General features: G+C 38.7%; 1 protein-coding gene across 1 annotated transcript in view; it reads right to left on the bottom strand.

Moving 5' to 3' along the window:
- LRRTM4 (leucine rich repeat transmembrane neuronal 4) overlaps positions 1–25,744 on the bottom strand; it is a 195,936-nt gene that overhangs the window by 80,871 nt on the left and 89,321 nt on the right. The window lies entirely within an intron of this gene.

Here is a 25,744-nt window from a genome sequence, read left to right as displayed (position 1 = left end):
GACTGCTTGATTCCAGCAAGGAGGTTATTTTGGTGCCACGTTGTTTGCAGTACAAAGAAACAAAACCTGGCAGAGTGAAGAAACACTGAGAAAACAGCCAAGCTAACCCAAGTTAATTATCTCACTATCGTACTCTTCCTTTAAAATGCAGGATATGCAGACAGATGGGAGTTAGGAGCAAAATCCATATGCTTCCTTGAAAAAGTGTCACAGAAAACTCTCTGAACTGTATTTATGGAATTAATCAGATGAGTGGCAAACATTAAGGGATTTGTAATGTGCACAAGCAGTGCTGCTACAGCTACCACTGAATGGTTCCATCACAATCTCTGATGTTATGAGATTAATATTCTTAGCTGTGTAAAAAATACTTTGAGCCAAATGCATTGGGAATTGTACTGAAAAAGTACCTATTTAGATTTAGACTCTAGCACTAACACAGAATATATTTACTACTGAGCTAAAATCAATAGGGCAAGATACAGGAGAAAACACATTCCTATCTATGTAAAAACGATACATTTATCCATTCCCATTAGTTTACAAGAATATAATTTAAAATTCTGAACACTGTTGACAATTGGCAAGCAGCACAAACAAGCTGGACAAAGAATCATAATTGTAAGTTACACTTCAAAAAAAGATGTATTTCTAGTTTTAGAACTTTGCAAATTGTAAATAACCAGATAGTCTCAAAGAAGGGAATGTTAATAGCATAGCTCAGAGAACTACTAGCAAGCAGATGTTACTATGATCAAGATAAGATATTAAAAAATAATAAGTCAAGAACTTTTTTCCCATTTTAATTGAGATGTTATTACTCAGGGGAATCTACACAAAGAATTTCCCTAGTTCCAGTGTAAATTCTCAGGGATAAATTAACGATGGGTGAACCACAGAAGGTGTCTGACCCCACACCAAGCAATATAAATATCTGCATGTTCTGTCCTCCTGAAGCCCCAGGACAGGCATAGCTCCCCATTTTCTGGTTTTAAAACTCCAGTAGCTTATTTTTACACTCATCTTTATCTGTTGTGAGCTATATACCTGGGTCTGGGATAACAGTTATCACAGCAGTTGCTAGTTACTGTTGACTCATTTTCACTTCCATTGCCTAAAGCAGGTTGCAGCCAGAGGTGTTTCTGAAGCTGAAATAATACATGATCTATGTGGTTAGGAAATTAGCAGAAAATTAGCCCTAGGAAAGGATGGAAGAAAACACTACCAATCTGTCAACAGGCTACATTTAATCATATACTATAATAAAATCTTTATTACAGAAGACATCTTTTATCTTAGCAATCAACATTTTTTTAAAAATATTGATCACTGCAGTGATTAATAAATGAGAACAGTAGCTATAACTTTATGGTGCTGCCTATTGGAAGAGACTTCAGCAAAACTCTAATTTTCCATTGCAAACATAGTACTGTTTATGGAACTTGTATGACAAATAAAACACTTTGTAAAGAACACACAGAAAAGCTTTGTGCTAAATTCCTGCTCATTATATAAAAGCTTTTAATGTATTACCAGTTTTAAACAAATCTGCTGAGGGGATACTATCTCTGCATAACAGTAATGGATTTAGATTACACTGTCGTCAGGATTCTCTGGTTTTGTGGCTGAGCACAGGCTAAAGGCTTAATGCCTGAAAACATGGTTGGCCTCACTGATTTATGAGGCCTGAACATAATTAAGCATCCTCCCACTTACTGTGAAACTCATGACTTCAAATGCACATAATATACTCCTCAGTACTTCTGTGTCTTATATACATACATATATATAAGCCCTTAGGTGTGTGTATGTACGTTACAAATCTCAATTGAAAGGCAGCAAGCAAATATGTAGTTGCTCATGTCACACAGCTGAGTACTTGGATGCAAGAGAACACCCCATTTTCCCAGTTGTTAACTTTTACCAGAGAAAATTCCTGCACATAATATACTCCTCAGTACTTCTGTGTCTTATATACATACATATATATAAGCCCTTAGATGTGTGTATGTACGTTACAAATCTCAATTGAAAGGTAGCAAGCAAATATGTAGTTGCTCATGTCACACAGCTGAGTACTTGGATGCAAGAGAACACCCCATTTTCCCAGTTGTTAACTTTTACCAGAGAAACTTTCACTGAAAGAGGGGAGATTTAGTTTAGATATCAGCAAGAAATTCTTCACCCTGAGGGTAGTAATATTGGAATAGGGAAAGAGGGGAGATTTAGGTTAGATATCAGCAAGAAATTTCTTCACCCTGAAGGTAGCAATACTGGAATAGGTTGCCCAGGAAGGTTGTTGATGCCCCCTCCCTGGAGGGGAGGCCAGGTTGGATGAGGTTTGTGCAGCCTTGTCTAGTGTGGGGTGTCCCTACTCATAGCAGGGAGGTTGGAACCTGAGTAACTTTAAGGTCCCTTCCAACCTTGACCATCCTATGACTATGATTCTGTAGCAAACTTTTTTAAATAGAATTGAAGTAATATTATAGTAATGTCCCTAGGGTGTGCTAGGTTAAAAAGATCCCCTGTAGGACATGCTATGGGTTAGATAAAGGTGCTTCAAAGTTAAAAGCTTGATACAATACAATCGTCAGGGAGGAAAAATAAAGTTCAAAGCTAAAAACCCCCAACTCTTCCTCCTTATTGCAGCAGAGTTAGAGCCCTCTTTGCACCATGCCTTACGGAGCTAAGTTTGAGGCTAACCCAGCTACAGAGGGAATTTTAAAAAATGAGAGAATGACTAAGACTAGACACTTGCCTGTACAGTAACCAACTGAATGAACAGTGAAGAACAGGTGTGGCATGCTAGTTAAATTGCTTTCTTGGTTAAGTTTAATTAATGCCATTACTCCTGGCTGCCCAGTATATCAGATCTGTAATTAAGCAAATATTCTCCTTTGATTAAAACAAGTTATTGTAACAAGAGGTTTGAAACAAAGTTAACTATAGTTGACAACACTGTCAGGTGGTTCTAAGTCTGTATTTCAACTCTGAATAGACATTAATCCTGGTATCCCAGCCCATAACCAGGCCATGCTTTTCCCAAAAGAGTATTTTAGCAACAAGTGTTGCAATTTAGATTTTCAGTGTAAAACTGGATGCCTTATACCATGTAGAGGTTAAAATTTCTCGCCCTATACCAGGGAAACTGTTTGTATCCATCTTTTCCTTCAAGCATCATCAGCTTTAGCCTGAAAACTAGAGTTTAGCAGACTGTATTGAGTACATAGTACTTTTATTTATATTACAAACTAACAAGGTCAAAATCAACAGAAGCCATTTTAATCTTCATCCCTTTTATGCTGGAGTAGTTTGATCACCTTAAGGGGATTCAAAATAAAGGTCTGAAAGCCATATGGGACAACACAAACATTAATCTAGTTTGCCTTTTATGCCCTCCTCCCTCCCTCTGCCCACTGGATGCACTTGATCTGTTGTGGTCAAAAATGAGTCAGAGCTGAGGTCAAACAATGTGCAGGATTGTAACTGTTTCACTCATTTAACATTCCTCTGGATTACCCCAAATGGTGAGATCAGTGCAGGCAGCTGGAAACCTCAACCCCCCCTCCATTTCCATCCACTGCATGGGAGGAGGGAAGGTATGTACAGAAACACCCAGACACATCAGCATGCTTTTGGGGGGCCCTAATGTGGCTGTGTTTAAACCTGAGCCCTCCATTTCGTCTCCTTTTGAAGAGAAAGAGATTAACTGCCTGGATCCTCAGGTGCAAGCAGTCAGAACTGGCCTGTAAAAGGTCTTTGGGCTCCATCCACGGTTAACAAATGAAATACTTCATATAGAGGAGACTATCCAGACATACTGGATTATGTAAAGGTTCCTTCTTGCTTTAAAAAATACATATAGAAATCTGTGAGAGACAGCTGATTATCTGGCACAGTCTCCTGAGTCTAAACACTGTGCTACTGAAGAAACAATTGTAAGACACCAGCTTGTGACAGAAAAAATGGAAATACAGCTGCGTGTGAAAGGTTTCTGATTGTTTATTTTTACCACTGCCAGACAAACTCTGTCCTTAGGCAAGCTATAATTCCTGCATGCACTCTATCCCATGGACAATTGCATGCCAGCAAAATTATGTCCCTCAGGTTTAGGTAAGAGCAGAATTTACTGTGCATCCAGTATGGTGCAGTCTCGTTCATTTCTATGACTGCCATGATCAGACCCTACTGACTTATAACTAATTTTTCTTTAAAATAATTCTTTATGCATGTCCATCAAGTATTTAAAGTTTTTAGGAAAGCAGGGTTTTAACATTGCCCTCTCTTGTTTCTGTACTACGTGGAATGAGTACAAAATGCTGGCAAACCAAGAAAGGAACGTGCATTTTATACTCCTGTTGCACAGGGACAGGCAGCCACACAAAGTACAAGACAATCCCAGGACATCAGGCAGGAAAAGCCACAAGTTCCAGCTCTCCAAAGAAAACAGAGGACACTACACAGTGTCATCTGTCCAGTAAGATAAGACACTGTGGCAACACGTATCTGACACAGATGCAAATACGTACTAACACGAATTCTAAAACTGAGGGGAGAAAGAAAAGAGAGGATAATTCCACTAGACAAAGATACAGACTTCCATAAATTAAAATATAAAGCACAAGCAGGCTTATAGAATTTCCTTATTAGCTCTGAAAAACTACAGTGTATTAAAAAGACCACACAATGTAATTAATTTTTTCAGTTCAGCAGAGAAACCAACTGACTCTCTGCCATTTGTTCATTTACAGCAAATATTAACCTGAAACACAATTTTCTGCCTGACACAATCATTTTAATTTTTACCAATACAAATGTTTTGAACAGCAAAGAATAATTAAATCATTTTCTATTCCAAAAGAAGCCTCACGATCTCATTGTGTGTTTTCCCCATTTTGTAAATCATCTAATGATTTTCTGCTAGTTTAAATATTACCTCCCCATACCAAACTGATTAGCTAACGTGAAATATACAGGCAGAGAGACTTTCACAAGGCTCTGAGTTCCTAAATCATTCAGAGATTTCCTGCTCCTGTGGAAGTTAGTGGCCTGATGAAATAGGTTAGGATAGTGTATAACCAGCAGGGCCAAATTCCTGTCTGTGATGTTTCTTGTTTGTTTCAAAACAAATCACCTGCTACAAAAAGAGAAATTTGGAGCTCAGATTTTCAAATTAACTCTTCAGTCACCAAAAGGAAAAATATCTCTCAGTTTGCTCAAGATACTCTGTGTGTCTTCAAAACAAAAGCTACCAATCAGCTGTGATACACATTTGATTACGATATACAGGAAAGTCTAGCTGCAGACCTAAACTGATACTTTCAAATATAATTCAAATAGCATATACAAGGGTTGTAAACCGGTGAAGAGCTGTCATTCTCACTTTTAAAAATTATTTAGGTGAGCAAAGAGTAGCTATTTTCTCCCTAAAGAACATGGTCTATATTTCACTTCAAGTGCAATGTGAGGAAGTAATTTTACCAAAGCGATTTATAGATCAGGTCTCTACTTCTTTGTTCTGCTCAAAAATGGAGGAGTAATAGGCTCACCTCAAACTCAAAAATCCTGGCAGAAAAGCATTTGATGCTTTGTGCATTGCATGAACCTGTAAGAAGTTGGATCCTCTAAGTGGATAGGGCTACTACTACCACTGAAAACTAAAAACACCTCGTGACAAAGCCCTCTAAAGCCTTCCCAGCACTCTCCTCTAAGTTCTGATCAAGAGATTTTAAAGAGACTTTGAGCATTTTTTAATTTAAAATGAAGCTGAACTGCTCACCCTCAGGAATATTAGAAAAATCCACTTTCCCACCTTTAAAAGTACTGCCCTCACTCGGTTAATTGTGATCTCTCTCTTGGCCACTTTGCAGCCATGAAACACTAGACTAGACTAGATTTTTTTACAATTCTCAGTAGCATTAGAGAACCAGGCTATCAGAAGGAATTCCTTTTATTCTGCTGGATCTTAAAAGCATGTTAAGTTGGACTATTTCTCAGGCATCTGGGCAGCAAACACATCCCAGAGCAGGAGGCCTCCTCGCTGCTACTGGAACTGGGATGGATCCAGACTGTTCCCAGGGGATGTTTCTTAGGCTTGTGGACACAAGCAACAGCCTTTTTCTGGACACAGCTCTGATTACAGCTCAGATATTAATGCTCAGAGATGCAACTGAACAGCTCAGTTTAGTATATCATGCCTGCCATAATGACACAAACATCATCACATCACTAAGGCCTATTAATTTCTGGCACTCTCACATTCCAATTTTTAGACTCCAATTCTGCATTTTATTCTGTACACTGTGGCCTGCACACCCTCACAAAGGGATGGTTGAGTTCACAGTTCTGAAACTTTAGTGCAGTTTTCTAGGAGAGCACGTTAGAGACCATTGGTGTCATTCAGTAAAAGACAGCTCGAGTTCACACAGAGTAGCTACCCTGGCACCTGATGAAGCACTGCTCTGTTCTGCAAATGTGAATATCTGATAAACCACATTAATTTCTCAAGGTCACAGAAGGAGTCGATAGCAATTTCAAAGGAAACCCAGCTGACTGACACATTAATGACAGAATGACCGTTCATTTGCACTTTGACTCACAGCAGTACAAAGGCAGATACAGGTTTCAAAGTCAAATTATATCATTTCCATTTCACTTTGCACTTGTAGAAACAGGGACAGAGGAATGGGACAACAGCTCATACTGCCTTTGAAGAGTAAACTACATGGAAGCTCAGCTGCTCCATAGTCAGGATACACATGCCTTCTCCTTGGATCACACATGCCTACAGTTTGCTTAGTTCTGCTGGACTGCATCAGTTCAGCAAGAGAGAGCTAATTCTCTGCTGCACATATCAGGTGTTCAGGTAACCACAGTGACGGGAGAAGCAGAAAACCTGACCAGAACAATCAACAGAGTTATCACACTGAAAGAATGGGAACAGAGAAAGTAGATTTATACTTTGAATTCCAAATTAAGTTAATTTGTACCAGGAATGAGAGAGCAGGACCAGAAATTCCTTTAATAAAAATTTATAAATCTATTTTTCTTGCCATAATAAACCTGGAATTAATATTTGCTCAATGATAAAAATCTGAATTTTAAAATCATGTGATTAATATACAACACTGAATTTTTAAACCACTTGGGTTGTATTCTTGGGGAAGGGAGGAGTATGACAATTTAACAACGGCTGCAAATTATATTAAGTCTTAGTGAAAAGAAAAGACTTGCGTTTTCATGCAGCAAGACTGTAACCTTTTCTGCCCACACACCTCCAAAACCATCATTGCTCTATTCTACTGTTAAAATTACAAAAAATAACCCTCTGCCCCAAGAGATAATGCAATTTATTGGTATTTCAGTGCTGAATGCACTTGTCAAATATTTAATCATCCAATTCTTTACATCAAAAACTGTGCAGAGGGAGTGTGCCACTGGGGAACAGTAACAATCCACAGAAGTGAGAATATTTTTGGAGGACACTTATCAAGAAGAGATGGAGATATTGGTAGGAAAGATGGTACTGCTGCTATTGTATGCTGAGGAAAACATTAGAGGTCGCTGGGGAATAGAATATGTGAGCACAGCAGGGCTCATCCATGCCTTGATTTGCTAAATGCACACTTGAGACAACTGGTTAGAAAAGATTTGCACACCATGATCTAGGTATGCCCTTGCATACAGAAATAAGAGATTTCTTTGAAAGGGGTATGGAAGCAACAATCTGTTTGGCAATGCTGCCCCCTTAAAGTCTGCTCATTGTAGAAATTTTCAAGGAAGTCATGATCTTTGTTAAAGGAGGGAGACAGTCAGAAACTCAAGGTGCTGTTGTAAAAGCTCTGAATTTGGTACTGAAGAAAAGGGCAAGGTGATAGAGGCTGTGACTGAAGAGACTGAACAGGAGAGAAGGCAGAAGTCTCAGTCACATTCCTACATTTCCCTTTGGCTCCCAAATCACAATAGCATGAGCTGACAGAATGGAACAGAATTGGGTGTAACTCAGAATTTAACAGAGCTGACAAAACCTTTTCTTTAATTTAGTATCATCATCTGTCTTTTCTTTCCTGACTTTTTAATTACTTTTTTCTGACTGCCTCTCCCCAACCAACCAACTGCATCTCTTTATGCTGTAAAGCACTTAAGTCTACACTGTATGAGAAATTTGTTTTCATCTGCAGAGGTTTATGTCTACAGACTTAATATTTATCTTACAAATTGCTTGCTGCTTTGCCTGCCTGTGTAATGGATCCCTTTGAATAATCAAAATTTTAGAATGAAGTCTTTCTTCAGTTAGAAGACAGACAAATTTGTCTACATTGGTTTCATGTGAGTCTAGCTCAGGACTTAGATCATACACCTGCACTGCTTATTTAGCAGTTACATTTCATCAGCATCCCAGCCTCTGTTTGCACATCCGGATCTACAGATACTATATGGAAAAATCAGAAAGCTTCATTCCTTGACCCAGAACAGCTACATTCAAGACTTGAGTCAGGAGGTAAAAAACAGATGAGAGAATATATGACCAAATATACCAGCCAGTATTAGAGCTGCCCCAAGAAGATGGAATTTCGCTCCTAGGGAAATTCTGCTACTTCAAACTACAATTTTCCTGTACCAGAGGAATAAGAAAACTCCTGTTACTTTCCACAAAAAAAGATCTGAACTTGTTTCAGCCCTTGTAGACAAAAGGTTTTCAATTTTTCTAAAATCTAGTAATGTAAAAACTAAGAATAACACCATGTAACTTCTGTTATATATATAATAATATATATATATAATAATATAAAACAGCCTATATTCACAAATCACATGTAAATCTAAGCAATTTATACTGATTCATCTGCAGCCTGCATCACAGTAAACTACAAACAAAACTGTTTCTCCTAAACATCTTTACATTCCAGCAGGAGTCCACACTGTGGGGCTAATTATAAATCAGGTCTTTCCCTCTGCAAAATGGTGAGTGTCAGAACTACAACACAGGTAAGCACGTCTCTGCAATTCATAGAAGGAGACTGGCATTTGCCTCACAGTATGTTACACATATATGTAACATATATTTGTTATTTATGCAACAAAATATATGTTACAAATTCATCACCAGGACCAGAAAATCATCTCCTTCCCTGGTATTCCAAGAAGCAACCTCAGCTATGTTCTGTCTATGATGACCTGAGAGAGGAACCAAGAGGGTGAAAAGGCAGCCTAGGCTGAAGGGCCTCATGGCTATGGAAAAGTTATTAACAGACATCACTGAGACTTCACCCTCACTGACAACATCTACTTATGTTGGAATTTCAGCAGCTCTTCAAAACACAGGACTATGGTCATTACTGGTATCTGCAATACACAATAGCAGTGAAATTCCAGAGTAATAAAAGCTAGATGGTCACAGTGCACACAACCTTTTCAAACTATCAGCTTCTGATAGTCACATGCTTGCTAAGTGTCCTTTAATTAGATATGTATGATCCAAGTCAGCTTGATTGTGACGACTCACACATTACTAAGAAAGCACATGACCCCTAAATATACCATATCTTTTAGCAAAGATATTGAGTCATTCTGCCCACTCTGAAGACATTTTTAGCAATGTGCTGCAGAAGCATCAAGCCTCAACTACACTTTCCAAATAATCTTATTTTATCTGTTAGTTTAACAATAAGTTCTAGAGTCCTTCACTGAGAATGCAGCTCCTTGCTACCAAATGCAGTGCACACAGACTGTCACATAGGATTTATTTCCTTTAAAATCACAGAGATTAAAAAGACACAGGCTTAAAACAAAAATGGACAGAAGAGGAATAAATAAAAGCAATGTATGTGGTCTACATATGTAAAGTGTCCTAGGCAGTAAAATTGTAATATGAATATGAAATTAAACCACCTAATTTTGTTATGACTACAGTATTACTTATCTGTGTATGGGGGAGGAAGGAAAGGTAATGAAAAACGACAATAAAGCCCTAGATAATTCTGAGGTATCAAAAGGGGAGAAGTCATGTTTCTCTTTCATATTTATTCTACTATAATCATAGTTTTGATTTATGTTACTGATATTTACTGCACTGAAAAGACCAATAAAACTCACCTGGAAAATTACAGGGAACTATTCCAAGCATGATCCCCAAATGCCCTTTGTGCAGGAGTGCACAGCTGTAAAATACATGAACAACAAAAACACTTGGTAATAATTCATCTTCAACATCATTTGCCTTGTGCCAGCTCATCAAGTCCTACCTCAGAACAGAACTTTTTTCAGTTATGAAGAAGATGTCACTGAGGTAACACGTGGTTTGGCTGTAACACACCATTAACTGCACTACCAGCCTTGTGGATAAAAATGTGCAAGCACTCCACCACAAACCACAAAGTGTCCTAATTCACAGATCTACTGATTAGCTGACAGAAGAATCACTTCACCAAGTGATTTCATCTCCTGCAGTTCTCTAAGTTTCCACTGGTATTAGGAAAGACAAGACAACAAACGAAACCCTGGTAGTCTCAGAATCCAATCTGGCCACGGCCAGGCTGCATTACATCCTAGATTCTCCTCTTGCCAAACTCAAATATTAGAAATGTAACTTTGGTCAATTCACTGGGCATTAAAACAGCAGCCCCCTGGAGAAAGGAAATAAATTAAGTTAACCAGTTTATAGCTGCATATTTTGAGCACTGTACAGTGCCATCTGGACAGTGTGTGCTAAGCCAGGAGCTTAAGCTTTGCTGCCCAAGACAGCTTAGTTTTAGAATTCCAACCACTGCTCTGCTCTTTGGATATCAGGTCTTCATTTGGGACCACTGATAAACGGTATTAGCTGCTCCTTGCAGCACTCAGTTGCATTTTTAATGTGCAGAAGAAGGTAGCAGTTACGTTTTAGGGACTTCTAGTTTTGTTTAGACTTACAATTCTGCCTGGCAATCGTGAATACCAATTCCTGGATTTCAAAAGTAGGCACCTTTAGCAAAGGGAGATAAGTGACACAATTACACAGCAAGTCAATGATCAAAGCCTTGATTCTGTTTTACAATTCTAGTCACTGGACTGCTTCAGCTCTCTCAGCAATGCTCTCAGATCAAAAGAGCCTTACCTTGACAAAGGCCCACGTGTACAGTGATGCAGTTTCTATAAATAGCAAGATGTGAACCTCAGTGGTTGGCACAGGTGACAGAATATTGACTCTTGTGGTTTTGCAGTAGTTTAACTACAGCAAGAGCTGTTACAGACATTCATACAGGCTGACAAACAGGACAGCACCTACCTGAAGCCACTGTTATCAATTTTAGTCATTCCTGCAATACAAAAGTCACCATGCAGAGGGTACTAGCACAATCCAACACAACAATCTTGCCTCTGTGCTGATCTTTCAGGATCTATATATGCTGTGAAATACCTATAACTGAAAAGATCATCTGCTTCAATGACCCATGACATGCTCCTACCTCCTCCCATGAATCTCCCTTTACTGAGGCAGGCAGAATACTACATTATGTATCACTGCAGAGTACATGCCATATCTAAAGCTGATGTTCCCATGTCACATCTTATATCTGTGAATTAAGACACTTGCCCGATTGCATTCAGAACTCAAATGCCACTTTCCTAAAATCAAAGCTCGAGTTACTGCAAGTGTTGTGGACAGGCAGCATGGAAATCAGATTTCTGTACAAACCAGTTCTCTTCCTCCTGGCATTTTCTGTAGGACTCTCAGTTTCTACTTCACACAAGTTCCCACTTTATTGTAACATCTGAACACTTTCTCCTCATGCTTTTGCATAGCATATTTTGACATGCTTTTTTGAATCTTAATGAAAAACTGTTGTCATATGTTTAATGAATAATGAAACATAAAAATAACAATTCATTTTGTAGAGAAATTTCCCTCCCTGAATTAAACAACTTAATTATTCCCTACTCTCATTAAATAAGTCACTTTTATTAGGCTATTTTACAATATACCTAATGTAACTTGGCTCCCAACTATTCTGAACCCATTATAAAAACTGGTACCATCTTCATTGCATTGAGCTCATATTGTGCCATTTTATTCCTGGCTTCTGAGAATAGTCTTACAATAGGGTAAGTTGCAAGAAAGGAAATAAAAATTGATATTCAACCAGTAAGCTTGGGTATACAGTTCTAGACCTTCAACAGAGTGATCCACTGACCTTTTCTAAATAGATGTATTTTGCACACGGAAGGCAAGTAATTTCCTAGAAATTAACAGGCAATGGAAGAATTAAAACCAAATCTTTTTGATTTCTCAGTCTCAGTTTTCACATTAATTTATTAGTCAGTCAACTGACTGGCTCAAGGGGAATTACAGATGTATTTTGCACACGGAAGGCAAGTAATTAACAGGCAATGGAAGAATTAAGACCAAATCTTTTTGATTTCTCCGTCTCAGTTTTCACATTAATTTATTAATCAGTCAACTGATTTGGCTCAAGGGGAATTATACATGACAAAACAGAAGCATTCAGGTAAAAAAATCCCAAATGCCAGATTTTCTACTGATACACAATAGAATAATTTTCCTAGCTTTCAGGTTAACCCCCAAACACGTGGCCACACTTGAGAGCTGCAGGCTCACAGAGACAGGTAGCTCACCGAAGGCCGAGGAGCAGTGCAAAGGAAGCACCACTGTTGTTGTGCTTTAGGGGCTGTGACAGGAATGAAGAGACACATCAAGCTACAAAGCTATCCAGTGAGCAGGCAGGAGAGCAAAAGGCCCAAACTGAAGCTACTGTCCAGGGCCTCAATTTCTCCTACAGCTTCTGATTGCAAACATTGTCACCATCACATCAAAAACATTAAGCTCTGAAGCCAAGGACATTGCATAATGACAGGCTTTAGCAAAAAGGACCTTTTCCAGTAAGATTTGGAAACTTTACACATAAAGCAGATATATATACATTGCATTTCCAAGCTCTGGAAGCATTTGAAGGAGTAGTTTCTGAAGTTTTTATTACACATTAGACCACAATCCAATTTCTTGGTGTCACGGAGATTTGTACAAGTTAACAATAAGATTCAGCAAGGCATGCAGTTTTCATGAGAGGGTGGGGGAAGGCAAATGCAAACTGTCAAGTCATATATATGAGGGCTAAAATCTCAATTGAGCATTTTGAAAGCTTGTCAGGAAAATTAATTACCCTCTTGATTTAAGGACTTCATTTTTGTCCCCACAGACAAAGGCAGCATTTAACTATTGAAAACTTATACTGGTCGACAACTGACATCCAATTCATGACACAGCCAAAGGCAAAATATAGCATATTCAAAACAGAGATTCCCCCAAGCACTTTGCTCCTTACCCCCTGTGTATTGTTTTGACTTTTGTCAAAACTTCCCTACCAGTAAACTCTACACTTATGCAGAAGGATTTGTCACAGAGTTCTTAGATTCTTTTATTTCCTCAGAGGAGTGATTTTTAACCCTAGTTTTCTGTGAAAATAGGACACCTCAAGAACTAACATAAATATCCACATTAGATGGAAAATGCTTAATTGGTCTCAGAACACACACAATTCATGCCCTGGCTCAGAAGTAAGCTGTCTACTACCCTGTGGCTAAGCTCCAACAAGGAAAATCAGGGCTTGCTTCTTTCCCTGAGATTCACTTGTGTCCATTAAGTTCACCATGAAAAGAGTGCCCAATGAGTAATAAGGTCTAATGCCAAACACTGAAAAGGCAGAAACAAAGTGTGCAAATATGAGGTGAAACACAGCTCTTGAAAGTAAATGGCTGTTGTAATCAGAAAAATGACTTCCAGTACAAGAGAGCATTCCTGTCCACAGCAGGGAGGTTGGTCCCTTCCAACCCAAACCATTCTATGATTCTCTAATTCTTTCACTACAGACAACTCAACATCAGAATCCCTGCTGTAATTCCTCTCAAGCCCTGAACAGTGGCAAAGTCATCAACTGATAACTTATTGTGATATGCAAACAAAGCACATTGTATTAAAAAGAGCCAAAAAAACTCACCAGCAAGAGATATGATTAGCAAATGTAGAGACCTCATTTAGCGGGGGTCATGGCAGTGCTGAGGTAACGATTGCACTTGATGCAAAGGTCTTTTCCAACCAAAATGATTCTATGAGCCCAAAAATGTCACATAACCGTATGAATGTTCTTACAGGAGTGCTGAGCCAGAAGACCTTCAGATGTTAAACTCTTCTCCCTCATGATATTTTTATTGAATAATGCAAGGAGAGGTTCAGCAATTGGGTTTTTTTGAGCTGACTGAAAAGCACAGTACAAAATTTCTTATAATTTGTCAGCACTTCATCATCTCTAAGTGGTTAGATGCACAAAAAACTGTTGGAGGTTTATGGGATTCATGCTTGACACCTTCTCCCCTCCCCACATGATTAATGCTGGTTTACACTCCAGTAAAAAATTAGGCTGTAAAACTGCCCTAATGCAGATAATACGGGGTTCAGTTGTGTGAAAGAGTAAGTAAAAAACCCAGTCAATTTTATTACCAAGATTGATTTTTTGTCATCATATTAGCTTTACACATGTAAACTACCACATATTTGGGCATATTTTTTTACCCTGTCAGTTAAGCAGAACCAGAAACATAAGCACCTGGAGTCAGTCTGCCAGACAGGAACAGGAGAAAAATAAAACAAATCAGAGGTTTGGCAGAAGAAGGGAGAGACTGAAGGGTAGCAGGGACAGTAAAATTCCTGGCTCTGGAATTCCTGGATCTCGTTCAAAAACAACAACAAAAAACCCCATTCATGACATATACACCAAGCACAAAAATCAGCAGAAATCCCTAAATATCAAAATGAAGTAACTCCAGCAAAATACTAGAAGCTAGATTTTTAGAAAAAACCAGCATCTAGCACTAGAGCTAGCAAGGTTGGTGACTGCTACTTTCTGGAGCTCCTTTCTGGCCTCACCAAAGGTGTGAATCTTTTGAAAATCCTGCTCCGTTTTATGTTTGGGGTTTTTTTTTATTTTGCATCCTACATTTTCATTTCAGTCACACTCATGACTTCCTCCCCAACCTTCCCTCTCCCTGCAAACTGACATGGGCCAATACTACAATAACCATACCGAGGGCAGGCAATTACCAAGTTGCCAAAATGAAACTCTCAGCTACACTGCTCACTGCATTCTGCTCACTGCTCTGTCCAAATACGACCATAATAGCCATCTTCTCTGGTTACAGTTACAAATCCCAAGTAGATATGAACACCAAAATAACTGTCCTCATTACAAATTATTCCTAAACAATATTCTGGACAGTGAAATCAACCTCCCAGCTATTCTCATTAGGGAGGTCCTTTTATAGGATCTGAAACCAGGGTCTGTTACATGATGCTTCCCACCTGAATATATGAAATACAGAAGATTCACCACAATGACACCAGCCACAGCTGTTGCTCTGCACTGTCTGGGGACACAGGTGAAACACAGACCCTGTCAGAGGAGGTAACTGTGAGGCCCTCATCAATATTACTTCCAAGAATCCAGTTATTCCTTTAGGACCTTTACAACAGGAGAAGACAAAAACTTCTGATGATCAAGCAAAATTGAACCTAAGCAGGAAATACAGTTAGTATCTGTTGTGTCCCTGTTTTGTGCTGTGCCCACTGGGTCAAGCATCAGGTACATTGAGACTAAATCCCTTGGATTTCAGTACAGTTTTGTCTGTTTGTAACCAATCACCCTACTATTGACACCTGCAGAGAGGAGTGGGGAAAACCACACACAACAAACCCAAACAGCCTAAACCACAAGCTCAGCAGGATGTTCTACTCATCCTAATTCTCTTTTCAATTCCTCTTGAAAGAAAGGAACCCACATAATGTCTGTGACTTTAAATGTGCAAAAATAACCTGAATCATTGATGAGTTTAGCACTTTATAACCACACTGCACCAAATACGGATTTTTTAATTATTTTTTTTCCTATTTTTATAAAGAATAGTATTAGGAAAAATGATAGATTAATAACATCTTGGAGGGTGAGAAACCTTCCTCTTCCACTCACTACAATGAGATGAAGGCTGATGGTTATGGGAAGCAGCCATGATATGATCAAGCAGTTTCTTCTGTCTCATGAGAAAAAGGTAATTATGGAGATAGCAAAACCATCACCATAACTGGTTTCACTACTGCATGATACAGAGCACACAGACCTTGAACACCTTTTTACTTCTCTTAATTATTGAAAAGACTTTTTTGTTCTGGAACTGTGAAACTGAAGGTGGCAGTTTGGGTTTTACACTAAGCATTTGAAAGGAAAAAATATTAAAAATGGTCCATCCAGGCTCTTAAGAGCCATCACTACTGAGTGAGGATGAGCACACGTTTCAGTGAGCAGTCTTCCCTCAGAATGTAAAATTTCATTTAAACTGGAATGGAAACATTACATGGAAATGTGTCTGTACTGGCAGAGCAACTTTGTAACTAAAAATCTTTTGTTTGAGGTTTTCCATTTCATTCGGAGAATATTTGGACACTTGGTTTTGTTGAGCTGAAATTATTTGGTTTCAGCATTTATACTCCATTTCAGTACTTATATGAGAACATCCACCTGATTAAGTGGGATTTTTTTTTTCTTTTAGTTTGCTCCATTAAAATAAAACATATTTGGTTCATGTTCAGTTGAAGGTGTAAATATATTTCACAAGAAAAGCAAATATACCAGCTAATTCTAACCTGTCCTTGCAACAAATGGTCATAGGCTGCAGAGCATGCCAGCTATTAAGACTGCACATTCATAGTACTTGGGGATGGAGGAGTGGATTAAAGTCAGCCTGTGGTCTGCCAGGTACAGAACAAAACAGAGAACTACCAGAGACTTGCACAAACAGGACAAAGCGGAGTCAACTTCTCTATCTCACTCCACCTTGGCAGTAGAGAAAGCCTTGGCTCCACCTTCTAAAATACTAGTTACTAGACTTGAAGCTGTATGGATAGTTATTTTAGCCTGCTGCTAGTATGTGGGAGCAGCTGAGCTGCAATGGCATTTTGAATTTTCAGATGCACACACCCCTTCCCCATGACTGCTGTAACTCAAAGCAGAAGGTGTGCTATGGGTTTTGTGCCTTTCCCTCCCTGCACATCATTTGGGGATCTCAAAATGAGCTCAAATGCACTTCTTAGTGTGGGTCCAATGGACACTGCTTGTACAGAGATGGCTCACACGACTTGGAAGCTGTACAATGTATCTTTTTCTTTAAGCTCTGAAATAAGAAATAGAGAGTCCAAGATGGAACATCCTCAACACAAACATTCCTTATTCATTTATTGTTTGAGAAAGATGATACTGGGCATGGCAGCAAAACAATGAGAGGTAGTACTGGATTTGTGAGAAAGGGAGATACTACAGGAATATTTCAAGACAAGACACAAATACTTGTCACATTTCTAAATGGCTGTCTTTTCATTCCCAAGCATGAACATGGTCAGAAAACATGTTTTTTTTTTCCTGATGTGCTCTTAAACAGTAAGCAGTGATAATAAAATTGTACTTCTGTTGGCTCAGAAAGGGAAATAAAGCTAGATAGACTAAAAGAAACAAGATGACAACAGTAAAGGATAAACTGTAAAGATGCTGACAAGAATGCTAAAGCAATCTGTGCCTCTCACTTTCACTTGTATTACTCACTTGAGGCCACATTTTGTATTTCAGACTGGAAAACAAACACAGCAGAGAGAAGAAACCTTCTACACATCTTGGTCCTCCTCACCACCCCATCCTTATGACAGACAAAACCAAACTATTCCAGCCTTCTCTAAACCAATTCAATAAATCCTAGCAGAAAAGAGTATTTGTCACACCAGCCTCACCAAATGTGGAAAAAACCCAAAGTGCAACCAACTAGGACGGCCAGGCACTGCAGTCACACCTCCCCTCCCAGTGTAAAGACTTCACTTGCTAAGCAACTGTTTCATGGTGTCAGACAATGAAAATGCCAGATGTACCTACTGCTGCGATACACTTGCCTAAAACACGTGCCACCATTAATCCTTTATGTCAAAATACTGGCTACTAATGAACATGAAAGGACACAACTTTTTCAACTACTTCTTTTGGCAGAGAGCAGTAAATCTCTGGATAATTAAGAACTGTGAACATTTAGCCCACAGAAAAGGATGGAATTATAAACAGCTAGCCAGGAACACTGAGCATCTTTCAATTTGTGAAGTGCTTACCCAACGTTTATCCACACTTTTTTCATTATACCATTTTGCCCTCTTCCCCCCCCAGCCCTCACAGAGGTATTATTGTTGGGGGATGTCATCAGTGCGGTTTCAGATCTGTCAGATATAATCTTCTAATCTGCCAACTTTTCACAAGGAAGAGATGAGCTCATGTACTGACTGACAAGATGTGCTGAGAAGTCTGGGCTTTCTCGAAGCCTGTTAAAAGTTTAAGTTCTCCCCTTGTGTGAATACTGTCAAACGTGGCCCTGCAATTTTCATAATGACAGCTGCTGTCAGTTTAAAAGGGTAAATTATTCAGTTCAACTGGGAATGCTGACAGTAACTGTAAAAAGTGCCTTAGCAGTGGAGAAAAGAAAAAGGTTCCACGTATCTAAGGGAAGATGTAGTAAATTTGCTAAGACACCTTAGAAATACTCAACTCGAGCTATTTTCTATTCTTCTTCCAAAAACCTGGGAAGCTATTTACTTTGGCAAGAAGAGTAAAATTAAACCACATCAGTAATAAAGTTTGAGACCTACAGCCAAGTTTACAAAGATATTTTGATGTCTGTAATTACACATCTTTACACCATACGATTTAAATTGTCCAACTCCTGTGTGCTTTCAATGGGAAATCTGAAGTTATCTGACATGTTTTTTAAAGTCATTTAAAACACTACACTCCTATCTGCATTTTTAGAAACCTGTTTCCACTATTTCCTATTACGAAGGAATCTTAACATACGTATTTTGCAATTTCTTCTCCTCTCACATACACCTGAGCTAGAGATCCATCTTTGCAAAACATATTTTGGGATGAATCAATTTCTGAGATGGACAGAGACAAATAAATTGCAATTCCGTCATTCTACTTGTTTCAACAAGAATTAGAAAAGCAGAAAAACATGACTTCTAAGCACTGCAACGTGCATCACTTACGCTTTGCAAACGCCTACTATTCCCATTCAATATTTTCCATCTGCTCTTTCAACAAACTGTGCAGGTATAAAGGACAACAAGCAGTAGAGTCTCCACAAAGTGCAGAACTCATTCTCCACCACCAACTGTACCTCTAGCTTCCTTCTGGTAGGTATCAAAAAGTACTTTCTATTCTTACTGGGAGACACAGTAAGAGCAGTGCTAAGCCTGAAGCCTGCTAGGACATTTCAAATAAGATACAAAACATTTGCCATGTGCTGCTAATATATTTCTGGTTCCTAGCAGTCAAAAAAAAATCACATAAACAAAAGGGGATGTGGTTCTTTGAAGAACAGGGGTTTGTTGAAACTGAAATGCTTTCAGTCCGGAATAAGATGAAATAATATAATTACCTCACACCACCCTGGATAAAGCAGTAGTCAAACTCACTACAACTTGCATCAACTACTCTCTTTTACAACAAACACCGTGATACTTGTACATGAGCTATCAGAAACATTAACTATGAAGTGATACAATCTTCCTCAGTAATTGTCGTCATCATCTTTCTGCTCTCAAAAGAAACAAGTCTTGCTGGCTGTAATTGCACAAAGTGCAGAGCATCCCTGCTCACCTGTGCTCCTGCTAATTCTGTGCTCTGTTATCCATGTCTCAAGCAAATGCATCCACCTATTTGGATATAGGATTTCAGCTTCTGTAAGAATATAAATCTTATGCTCCACTCATACTTGCAGAAGGAATGACTTGTTTCCCAAGGGTACAAGAGACTGATCAATGGTTCATGTCTTGGTGCTATGAAGAGGTGGAACATTTACAGACTTAGGTGGGTTCATCTTCATCTCTCCCTCAACACAGCCTTATTTTAAAACTTGATTGCTACAAGTATAGATAGACTGAGAGTTATCTGGATTCAACTCCCAAAGAATTGTGTCATCCAGTCTATGAAAGTAAAATGGTAATGAATACCCTAAAGTTGTCTGTAGACTTTTTCTACTGCCTAGGTCAAATTAGCACTCACTCTGGAGAGAGATTTGTGACAAGCTGTTGGCCGTTCCCTTAAGATATCTACTGCACATTCTCCTTCTGAAGAATTTTTCATAAATCTTCTGGGAATGATTCAGAGTTCAGGAAACTTTCAGAGCAGGCTTGCATTTCAGTTTTGTTTCTCCCTATAGCTAGTACAAAATAGGGCCATAATTTACTGAGAATACCAGCCAGCCTACAACACACTGTCCAGCACAGCTCTGTGATGGGTTGACCCTGGCTGGACACCAGGTGCCCACAAGAGCCACTCTGTCACTCTTGAGCTGGACAGGGGAGAGGAATCACAACAAAAGGCTGGTTGCTCAAGATAGCGACCAGGAGATCACTCAGCAATTACTATCACTGGCAAAACAGACCTGACTTTGGAAAAATTAATTAAATTATTGATCAAATAAAGGAAAAACAATATTACTTAAGAAAAGGGAAATGAGCAGGGGAGCTTTTCAGGACAATCAAGAACAGTCAAACCAAAATAAAACCCCTCCAAACTACTCCCAGTGCTTCAGTGGCTTTAAATTTTATTCAAATGATTAGTCAGCTCCCACTGTCAGAAAGATTAAGAGCTTGATCTTTGACTAGGATTAGATTAAGGTTTTTAGTATTTTTTTTCAAAGCACAGTGCACATTTTTAGTGGAAAGCTTCCCCTTCTGGACCCAGCTGTTGTATATGAGGAACAATTCTGTTCCTTTTCTTCTTTCACAATCCTTCAGTCACTCCTCTTACAGATGATCAATGACAGGGCTGCAGACACAGCAGCTGCTTGTGTAGCAATGTAAAGAAAGTATCTAAATGAATACAATTCTATGTATGTAGCACTGCTGCTGAAAATAAGGAGGAGCTGATCTCACAGGAACAGTTAGATAACTATTAGTGACCTACAAATCACAATTTAACAAGCTCTGTGTTGTTAAGCGTACAAAAAAGGATTATGCCTGTATTTTGTCCATAATGATACTGTTAACCTCGGGCTGCTCCACAGCAGATTCTTCTATTCTGCAGAATGCTAATATCCATGATGGATGCATTCTCAATAAAGTCAGGCTTAAAGGATCTTTCAAGAAATCATTAATACTACTAATAATTTTACAGCATCATTATCCATCAGAACAAGCAATTTAGGGCAAGGAAAGCCAAATAAAATCCCCTCTGTACACATGCCAGTACTTCAGATGACTGAAAAACTGATGGAAGTTGAAAACTTCCCCACTGTGAAAAGTAGAAGGAAGTATTATCAGTGCCAGCAAAACAATTCCCATTCTTCCCACACATTGTTAGCTGGGTTTTACAGATTTCAAGAGGTCACTGCCCTTGGCCTCAGCTCTCTTCCCCTGTACTCTTAATCTGTTGTTTCCTGCACATGAGTAGAACTGATCTCCACTGAGAATCTGACTCCCTTCTGGTGCTCTACTAACAAGGCAACATGGGCCTATTGCCAGGGTACACATCTCAAATGAAGAAGCACTGCAGTAGGCATGAAGAACCAATGATAAGAACCACACCTTTTCATTCACAAGCCCTTCTTTTAATTTCCCCCAAACATTTGGCTCCTTTACTGTAAGTTTGTGCATTTATATCTAAGTAAGACCAGCTTACCCTCACTACTGCTTTCTCCACTTTGCAACATTTTCTCTACGATGAGGTCACCAAGACCATCAGGTTCCAAACATGGCCTCTTGAAGCAGTGCTACATTCCAGGCTAGAGTGCATTATCTACTCCAACATAGATTTGATGCTTCACCTTGATTTTATTTTTTTTTCCCTTTATTGTTTTTAAATACCATAACGAAATTTCTAGCATTTCATTCTCCGTAATTTCGGTATTTCATAACAAATACATTAATTCAATTTTAAAGTGTCTTTAGCATAATTTTAGTTTGTATTTCTATTCAATTCAAAGCACATAACAGTGTTATTTTCATGTGACACCTAGTGCCTGACACAGAGAAATGCCACACATTAAAAGCTCTGGGACAAGCATAGCTGGCTCAGAAGCTTGAAAACAACTGCACATCCTACCAGTCAGATCACAGGACAAAACTGTAGAGATCCACACTTAAAATCTGACAGAAGAGTGGAATTAGGCAAGTAAGTTATCAGTTTCCCTTCATAATTTCCTAGCTTTCCAAATTTATTAGCATCTAAGTAATTTTCAGCACTTGCCTGAAAGCCAAGGATGCTGAGCTGTGTAAAACTGTTTACCACTGAATACCTACAGGACTGTTTACTTTCAGCTGAAATAGAAACAAAAAACTGAATAAAGTCACAGCTGATGCTAGAGTTAAAACATTTCAGAGTTCACACTTTTTGTACTGCAACAGACAAATTCATCTGATAACAGGCTAACTAGCTAATCTAGACCTAAAACATTGAGTTTTGACTTCCAGGTGCTCTGACTCAAGTCAGTGAGAGAAGAGCTAGATCAACAAAGTGGGATTTTGGAAATCCCATATTCAATATATTCACTATCATGCCTTGCCATCTTATGGAGGTGTTGAGAACATTTAATTAAAGCTGATAAAACTCTGAGGTCCCAATTGTGAACAGCAGTAGGTTGAAGAAAAAAATTGTTAATTAAAAGCCTTCTATTCAGATAGCTTTCAAAAATTTGTCCCCAAAACAGGACAACAAACAAAAAGTTGCAAAAAACATTTTTGTAACAAATGTTAGCAGTGAACTACTATAAAGTTCTTTACTGTACTAGCTTTTTTTCCATTTTTTTTTTTATGAAGAGTAATTTATTATTAGTTTCTTCCACAAACACAAAGAAACAATTTCTGAAGGATCTATGGACAGTCCAAAAAATGAACAAATGAAAAAGGTCTACATTTTGAACTTAGTGGTGAAAAACCAGACATATTTTCAATTGAACTATTTTTAATAGAAAATAGTCTGGTCTGAGTTTGATGAAGATGGCAGAGCTGTGGGAAATATCAAAGTTTAGTAACACCTTTTTTGTCCCTCTCACTTTATGTAATTTGTGTACATCACATGGGGAGGAAGCAGCCAGTGTCCTGAGGAAGGGAGAAATATGTTGAGAGATTTTAACTTCCTCAAAGACTACATGCTTTCACTTGGCTCAGTAAGCAAGTGAACTGCAACTAACCTTGAAAGACCTATGACTGCAATCTTGATGAGGTCTCTAGTACAGTGACAGACCTATGATCATCCCATAAGGGGAGTGATGAACAAAAGCTATCAAAAAAACACATGAAATTCATACAGCAGCCCTAGTTTTACAACAGGACACAGAAATCCCTAGTGAAAAAACAGGTTCACAGGCCCTTTACAGACACAAGATAATAGAAAGCTGTTTCCATCCAGCTGCAGCACTTAAATTCCACTCTGGACTGTGTTTGTCTCAAAACAGGAAGAAGTACAGAAGCAAGCCCTGCATACCTGAATGGAAAACACGTTTTAAGTGATACAACTTCATCCACTAAAATTGCACATGACACTTAATGTAGCTTCTTTCTTCTACTAGTGTTCTCTTAAGGACAGAGATACTCACTGAAACTTGCCCTGCAGTATCTGAGGACTGAAATCCCACTGAAGTACTGGGTAGGCATGAGCAACCACACAATTGGCAGCTGTTTATTAGCATTTGTGTTTCCTTGAAGCACGAGGCCTGTTTCATGTGTGTCAAAAACCATTATACAGAAGCATTGATACGAAGAGTAAAGTTTCCAAGTCATACATTGATTTGACATGGCTCATTTTGAGGTATCAAACTTTAAACACTTCAATATTTTCAAAGATTGAACTTTGCCAAACAGAGACTTAAAGGCATTTGTTTAATTTGCAAGACAGGATGACAAAGATGCACAGCAAAACACAAGCTACAGCCAGCCTTGAGATAGGTCCCCAGCTCTGGGAAACACACTCTGACACAGAGCAGAAAAACTGAAAGATGGGGGAAAACAAAAAAAAAACCTCAAAGCAAAACAAGAACATATTAACAGAAGGAAAAACCCCCACCAGCAATAATCTCCATTTTATTAACTAAAAGGAAACAAAGACTTGGATTATCAGAGCAGCATTACTGAATCAGTACAGCTGATGCCTCCTGAAGCCCTGTAAAATTCTTTGTGGGACATTCGGGCACTGCGTGCGCCGGCTGACAGAGAAATCACAAGTGATTCTGCTTTTGGGCACTATGAGGACTTTTGTAAAACAGTGTTTTGAATTCTTGGCAAACATCTATCTTTTTGTATTTCGCTCAAAGAAATGCAACAGAAATGGCTTGTCTAACAGCATTTGCCAGCAAGAAAAATATCCCAGTTCATACTCTGTGTCATGGTATTACAAAAGCAGCTCATTTGCAGTGTTGAGTAAGTTTGTGCAGATGCACAACGTTTTGGAAACTATCTGCTGAAGCACTTCTGCAGTCTGAGTGTCACAGTGATAAGTACTATATAAAATAAATAAATGGTTATAAAGAAGTTAGGTAAGACAGACAGGCCTTAGATCAACTGCAGAAGCCTGTGGCTACTGTGCAATTCCTAGACAAGCAGGATAGGACACAGGGCTTGACTATTATTTAGTCATATACTCACACTCCTCCTCCACTCTCTGCTCCTGCCAGTGTTCTCCTTTTTGATGGCACCAGGCATCAGACTGAAGCAGCAGGCTCCTGTTGTGTGCTACAGCTTTGGTCTCATTGCCTCCCTCTACCTAAAGCCTTTTAGAAATAAATGTACAGTGCTTTGGAGAGGCAGACACTTTTGTGCAAAAGCAATTATTGCTCTACTGAGGTCTGAAAATTCCTAATTCAAATGCCATGCTGTACACTTATCTTTTTATATACAAATGAATTAAAGCCTGAATATATACTAACGGGCAATTCAAGCTGTGGGGTTTTTGTTGGTTGAGGTTTTGGTGCATTTTCTTTTCATTGGTAGTGGGTTTTCGTTTCTTTTTTAACAAAGTTCAGTGTTCCCCATAACTTGTTCCACTTATCCCTTAGACAGCTTTAAAGTATCTTTGTAAAATGTCTTTAGGATACATATGCACACACTGGAAGTCTTGTTAGCATCTTCCCTTATTTGGTAAGAACAAAGCAAGCATGATTTAAGCTGCAACTTCAACAAAAAAGAAAAGAAAGAAATGCTATTAGAGTTATTGGGATAAAAGTGGTTGACAGCTGAGAGAAATAATGTACATTGGCTCGGAGGAATGGAAATAATTAGAGGGAAAACACTAGAAAGAAATACTGCTATAAGCAAAACTAAGTGGATGTATCAGCAAGCTACTGTATGTGTCAAAGAGCTCATCCAGGCCTAGCTCAGAGCTCATGAAGGTGATTGAAAGAGCAAAGTTAAACATATTCAAAGTAATTTAAGAATCATTAGCACAGTGTAAAGGTCTGCACTACATTAAGTGCCACTATTGAGGCCAGCAGCTTGAAAATGTGGTGAACATACACAATATGTGATAGATGATGAAAGCAATCAGTGTATCACTCAGAAAGGCCAGGCATACCTGGGAGGTCACAGGAAGGGATGTGTTTCCCACGTGCTCTGAGAAGAGATGCCAAGGCACATTGAGTGGCACTGAAAAAGCAGTAAAAGGATTAGGAAGACTGA

The sequence above is a fragment of the Chaetura pelagica genome, unplaced genomic scaffold (genome assembly GCF_000747805.2).
Source record: "Chaetura pelagica isolate M959 unplaced genomic scaffold, ChaPel_1.0 scaffold383, whole genome shotgun sequence".
NCBI lineage: Eukaryota > Metazoa > Chordata > Aves > Apodiformes > Apodidae > Chaetura > Chaetura pelagica.
Note: the sequence above shows the minus strand (reverse complement) of the source record. Positions and strands in the feature narration are given on the sequence as shown.